This window comes from Pinus tabuliformis, chromosome 5_2, assembly GCF_031772625.1.
Source record: "Pinus tabuliformis cultivar Carrire ecotype Pingquan chromosome 5_2, CPIR1, whole genome shotgun sequence".
NCBI lineage: Eukaryota > Viridiplantae > Streptophyta > Pinopsida > Pinales > Pinaceae > Pinus > Pinus tabuliformis.
The window spans coordinates 431,708,274-431,714,941 of NC_142306.1; positions in this window are offsets into that span (position 1 = coordinate 431,708,274).

Genomic DNA, 6,668 nt, shown 5'->3' on the forward strand with positions numbered 1-6,668 from the left:
TGTGCTCTTCGAGTGCTACCTCATTCCTCTAGCTGAATCACAAAGCACGACGAAGGTCTCTCCTCCGACATAAGGGCTTCAAGTTTGCACTGAGAATTCCTCTATTTCCCTTTTTGTTTTTCCTCTAGAGAGGGCTAACTATCTCATGGTGACTACAAGTATTCAACTCTCCCTCACCTGGGGTGTTTCTTTCTTAGGTAAGAAGGAAACTTAAAATATTTTTGGTCTTATATCTGGTTAAAAATATGTTCATGAAATCCAAGGTTTAATCCTCTGGTTTGCCATTGTAGGTAAACCCTCTATCCAATGTCTTTCATGAAGCGTAGCTATGGAAGGCACCCTAATAGCGTAATCATCTTCTGTGTCTTCAGGTTGGTCTGCCATGAAATCCTCTGACAACATTGAAGAGGGAAATTTAATTCGTTTGTTTTGTCTACTGTTGATAGTAGTTAAGGGTTTTGATAATTTACCGATGAGAGGGTTTGTTGGCTTTAATTCTAGCTCGGACAAAACTCCATTGCGTAAATAGTTTTTAGCTTCCCTTAAGAGGGTTGCCTTGATGCATAGCTTGGCTATTTTCTTTTCTAGTTGTTTATGGTTGCTCAGCCAGGGTGCACGATATCCTCACTTCCTTCCTTCTGAATTGTACGGAGATATAAAACAGACTATAATTGCTCTATGATGATTATATATGTATTCGACATTTTGATTGATGATTAAATGGAAGAAAATTCTGATAGCTTTGGACTAATTGTCACCCTTTTGTGTGTTGAAAGGATTACAATGTTGTTTAATTGTAGCGATAAGGTTCCATCCGATTTATGCATTACATTAATATGATTTATGGTTCTATTCTCATATAGCAATTGTTTCTTGTGATTCTTAAACTTATTTCTATTGCTATAATCTCAAATTTTCTATGAGAAGGAATTATCTTACAGGAATTTTGAGATTGTTTTCCCTGTCATTGCTTGAGATAGTAGTGTGTTGTTTATATTATGTTCGTACGGATAAACAGTTAAAGTTTAGAATGAAATTAACAGTATCAATATTTTTTGGTGATCTGTTTAATAGATTGTATCATTGCGTTACCTAAACCAAGAGAGCATAATCCTAAAAAAGATAGAATATACTTACTACTTTTCCATTCTTTATACAACAGAATATACTTAAATATTTAGCTATAACAATGATTTTTTGTTCCTGGTTAAATATAATGCCTTTTAGGAATTAAATAATAAGCCCAGAGTTGGTCACTTATCTGTTTATGATTTTTTTAGAGATGTATAAATACTTTCTGTTTTTCTGGAAGGCCTCACCACCTAGCCATGGACCTGGAAATTACATCCAACATCCCCCTTCGAGCACTTCATGCTCCTGATAGTTACTAGGCATACACAATCTGGTATCTTGGCCTTCAGGACTATTGCCCAACCTCAAGTCGCATACCAGTTTGACTGTTAGCCATAGTTTTGTTTCCCACTGGTTACTTGTGCCTAGCTCAAGGAAAAATCTTGCTCATCCTCTCCTGCCTTCTGTTTGTCCCCCTTTCCCCATTCTTTTGCCTCTTTGGGGGAGGAACGATGGAAACTGTTTCTAAATGTCCAAGGAGTGATGTAACTATTTTCATTTAGTTTTCTTAACAAACCCTTTAAATTCTTTAAATAAAAATATCATAACATTCTAGCTTTGCCAACCTTAATTCTTTAACAAACCGTGTTAAGAAAAATAACATTTTTTGAAGTACTACGTAAAACTTGGTAAGAAAAATTAATTTTGTGCAATAGAGGGTGTTACAGCTTCCCCCCCTTATGAGGAACACTACCTCTAGTGCTCTTTTAAGAAAATAATGTCGGATAGTATTTCTACATGGTCTCCTCTTCTTCCCAAGTAGCCTCTTCTGAGCCAAAGTGCTTCCATTTCACTTTAGCCTGGGTGATGGCTCGCTTCTGCAACGTGGTTTCTCTCTGATCGAGAATATGAAGAGGTTATGCAAGAAACTCTCCCTCTTGTTTGACATGTATATTTTCCTAGTTAATTATATGATCAGGGTTGTATACATATTTTTTTAGCAAGGAGACATGCAAGACATTGTGGACTCAAATGTGGTGGGGGAATGCTAATTTGTATGCCACTGGTCCAATTCATTCTAGTATTTGGAACGGTCCACATTACCAGGGTGCTAGCTTGGCTCAACCCTTCCACTATAAAGTGCTTCTTCGAGGTTTAGCTTTCAAGTACACATGATCCCTCGAATAAAATTATTTATGAGTCATTTTTTTATCTGCATAAATATTTTGCCTATCCTGAGTGACTTTTAAGTTCTAGCAGACCATTTTCACTGTGGCCTGCATTTTAGCTAACATATCAAGACCCAATGCTAACTTATTAACCAAGCTATTCCAATCTATGGGTACCCGACACTTTCTTCCATACAACACCTCAAAAGGGATCATGCCTAATGATTCGTGATGGCCATTATTATAGGTGAACTCTACCATATGGAGGTAGTCCTCCCACTTGTGCGGTTGTGGCATTACGAACATCCTCAACATGTCTTCCTGGACTTGATTCAGTATTTCTTTCTGACCATCTGTCTGTGGATAGTAGGTAGTACTGAATTGAATCTGAGTACCTAGCCCATCAAAGAGGGTTTTCCAAAATGTGGATGTAAATTTTACATCTCTCTCAGAAATTACTACCTTGGGTATCCCATGTAATCGGAAAATTTCCCTCATGAATATATCTGTGATTTCTACAGTCTTGTAGGTGGATTTTATAGGTATGAAATGGGCGGTTTTGATTAGCTTATCCACTACCACCATAATCAAGTCATGCTGCTTCACAGTGGGGGGTAGTCCTGTGATGAAATCTAGAGTGATCGTCTCCCATTTCCACTAGAGAATGGATAACGATTGTAATAGACCAGTAGGATGCTAATGCTCTGCCTTCACCAACTGACACTCTAAACACTTTGACAAGTATTCCGCAACATGTTTCCTTAAACCTAGCCAGAAATAATTTTTCCTGATGGCTAACAAAAGTTTTTGGTATCCTGGGTGAGGGGTGTAAGGCTTCCTGTGAAATTCATCCAGTAACAATTGTTTGACAGAATTTTGGTTGGGAACATAAATCCTGTTTCTGAATGTTAAAAATTTGTTAGAGTTTATAGAATAATATAATTGTTTCCCCCTCTTCCGTTCCTCTGATGCTTGTTGCCAAAGGAATGCATATTCTGGGCCTTTCAGGGATGCTTTCCTGATGATTTGAAGAAGGTTAGATTTTATTTGACTGAATTGTATTTCGTAGACACAATGCATTTTCCTTCTAAATGCATCAGCCACTTGATTCTCTTTCCCTTTAAGGTGCTTCATATCGAAGTCAAATTCACTCAAGAATGCGGTCCACCTGGCCTGTCGAGCATTTAAGCTAGACTGGTTAAAGAAATTTGTTAGGCTGCTATGATCAATTAATAACATAAATTTCTTTCCTAGAAGGTAGTGCCGCCACATTTTAAGTGTGTGCACTAGTGCGGTTAACTCCAGATCATATGCAGAGTATCGTTGCTCATAGTCCTTCAGTTTCCATGATTCATAGGCTATGACTTTTCCTTCTTGTGTTAATATCCCACCGAAACCCTCCTTAATTGCATATGTCCATACCACAAATGATTTTTCCGGATCTGCTACCTTTAGCACTGGTGCAGTGGTAAGTAATTTCTTTAACTGCTCAAAAATTCATTGACAATCCATTGTTGAGTGAAAGTCATGGCCCTTTTCTGTAGCAAGGTCATAGGAAAAGTTATTTTTGAAAAGCCTTTAATGAATCGATAGTAATAACTTTCCCGGCCCAAAAATGATCTAATGTCAGCAACATTGGGTGTTGTCCATTCCATTATATTTTTCATGTTTTCTAGATCTACTGCTATTCCCTCAACTGATATAACATGGCACAAGTACTGAATCTGGTCTTTCTAAAAATAGCACTTGCTATACTTAGCATACAGCTGATTGTCTCGCAAAATCTGCAAGACTATTCTCAAGTGCTTCTCATGCTCCTCATTTTTTGAATAAATTAATATATCATCAATAAAAATCAGTACAAATTTATCTAGAAAAGGCTAAAAATGCCATGCATAGGCACATGAAAGTGGTTAGGGCATTGGGAAGGCCGAAAGGCAGTACTACGAACTCGTAATGACAATAATAAGTTTGGAATGCAATTTTGCAAATGCCATCATCCTTTATTCTGATATGGTGGTCACCAGACCTTAGCTCATTTTTTGAGAATACGATGCCCCCCTGCACTTGATCAAATAAATCATCAATATGAGGTAAAGAATACTTCCTTTTTACGGTCAGTTTATTTAGCTTACGATATTCGATGCATAGCCTTAACTTCCTATCCTTCTTTCGAACAAGCAACACAGGGGCTCCCCAAGGAGATACACTAGGGTCACTGTACCATTTATCTAAAAGTTCCTGAAGCTGCATTTTGAGTTTTGTTAACTCCGGAGTGCTAACGTGGTAGGGAGCTTTCGAAAAAAGAGTTGCTCCTGGTATTAGTTCAATGGTAAAATCAATATCACGTCTAGGTGGAAATCCAGGGATGGTTTCAGGAAACACATCCACAAAATCCTGAATTACAGGAATATTCTCCAATGAAGTCATCTTATTTTTGTCATTAGAGTATCCTACTTGGATAGCATAAATCTGGCAGCCCTTTTTAATGCATCTTCCTAGCTGGTTAGTAGTAATAGGATGCAATTTAATGTTTTTCTTAATTCCTTGAACTTCCTTTCTTTGCCCCAACTCTGTAAGTTAGCTTACATATTTCTCTTTACAATCCACTAGGGACCAACGCCCTTCCAACTAGTCCATCCTTATTAGTACATCGTATGAACCTAAGGGAAGTATATTTAGATCAACATGGATGGGTTGTCCTGAAACTGTTATATGGTAGTTTTCTATTTTCATAGATACCTTTCTCTTAGTTCCGGTGGCTAGCTGAGCTAGCCAAGATTTCTTAAATTTGTGTCTTAGCAACTGACATTTCTCTACCACTTTGGGACTAATGTAACTTAGGCTAGCACCTCGAGCAAATAAAACAGAAACAAGTTGATCATCAATCATACCTTCACACTCGATCATGGTGGGCTCGTATTCTTCTTCATGATCGTCCAAAGCATCATTAATTCTGGGCATACTTCTTGCTATATCTCCAACTATGGAGGTTTCCTGCATATTTGAAAGATGCTCCATTCTAGCTTTGTGTAGGAAGTTCTTGTAATAATGAGCTTACCCACATCCTCAGCGTTGCAGAGATTGTTTTGGTTGTTGATCAGTGGTTGGTTTACTAATTCCATTTATCTGTCTATTTTCAGAGTACGCTGGGACCTTGGGTGCATTCCTAGTAAACTTCACAAAAGTTCTTTGCTGATTACTCCTTCCATTTACATTCCATTGTCTGTTTGGGGGTAAATTCTTCATTCTTCTGATTGAAGTTGCTTTGGGCACTTCACTTTTCTATTTCATTTGATGATAACAGATATGAGATTTTGGGACAACATCATCGATTGTTCTAGGATAGTCAAATTCTAACTTTTCCTTCATAAAATTGGATAGACTGCTAATAAACTCCTAAATTTCGGCTTTTTCCTCCAGCATATAAGCGAGATATCGTAACAGGGAGGTGAATAGCTTCACATATTTGTCCATGGTCAAGGTCCCAAACCTTAGCTCATGGAACTCCTTTTATTTTTCATCATAGTAACATTCGGTCAAATATTTGTCCTTAAAATGTTTCTGGAATTATTGCCACGTCACTTGTTCTTCGTCAATCTTTCTCACAATTTTAATTTCTTCCCACCAGAGCATGGCCTTTCCCCTTAATTGGTAAACTTCCAATTGTGCTTTAAGTTTGTCAGTATATTCATAAATCTGAAAATATTTACCCATGTCAATCAGACATGCTTCAACGACCTCTTCAGATTCTCCTTCGAAAAGTGGCGGTTTATTTTTTTAATTCACCCTGTAATTAGATCTTCTGTATTTTGTATTTATTTGGTCAGAAACATTATCCAAACGCCACTCTTCATCCTCCTTATGTCCCTCTGCTGATTCTGCATTTTCCTCACCATGGTGGATTGTTGGGGACTTCTCTCTATCCTCTGTACTGGGGTTTGGTCCTCATTGATTTTGTCGGTTGGATAGACTTTTGAGAATCTTTTCCTTCTCCTGCCTCAGTTGTTCATTATCTGTCCTCAAATTCATCATTCCAGTATGTAACTGTTGCACAGTTTCAAGTAGGGCAGCGTTGGCTTTCCAGGATTCTTCTCCCAACTTTATCCATATATCTGGATTGGCCTCAACGTAAGGCACTTCCCGCTAGTTTGATAATCTCAATGTCCTCGGTATTTCTGTTTGTTGGTTTTGTCTTCTACCCCTGTGTTCACATAGGCATAGATATAAGTATTTTGTAATTTTAATTAAATGTGTAATATCTCTCCCATAAGTCTCAGTGTGCGAGCATGGGCTGTGATACCATTTGTAACACTCATCACTATACAATATGATTTTTTTATTTTTTATTGAACTGTAACTTAAAGTATTACTGAATATTATCCTAATCTCTTGCATTTATTTAACTATAATGTCCATTGATATATT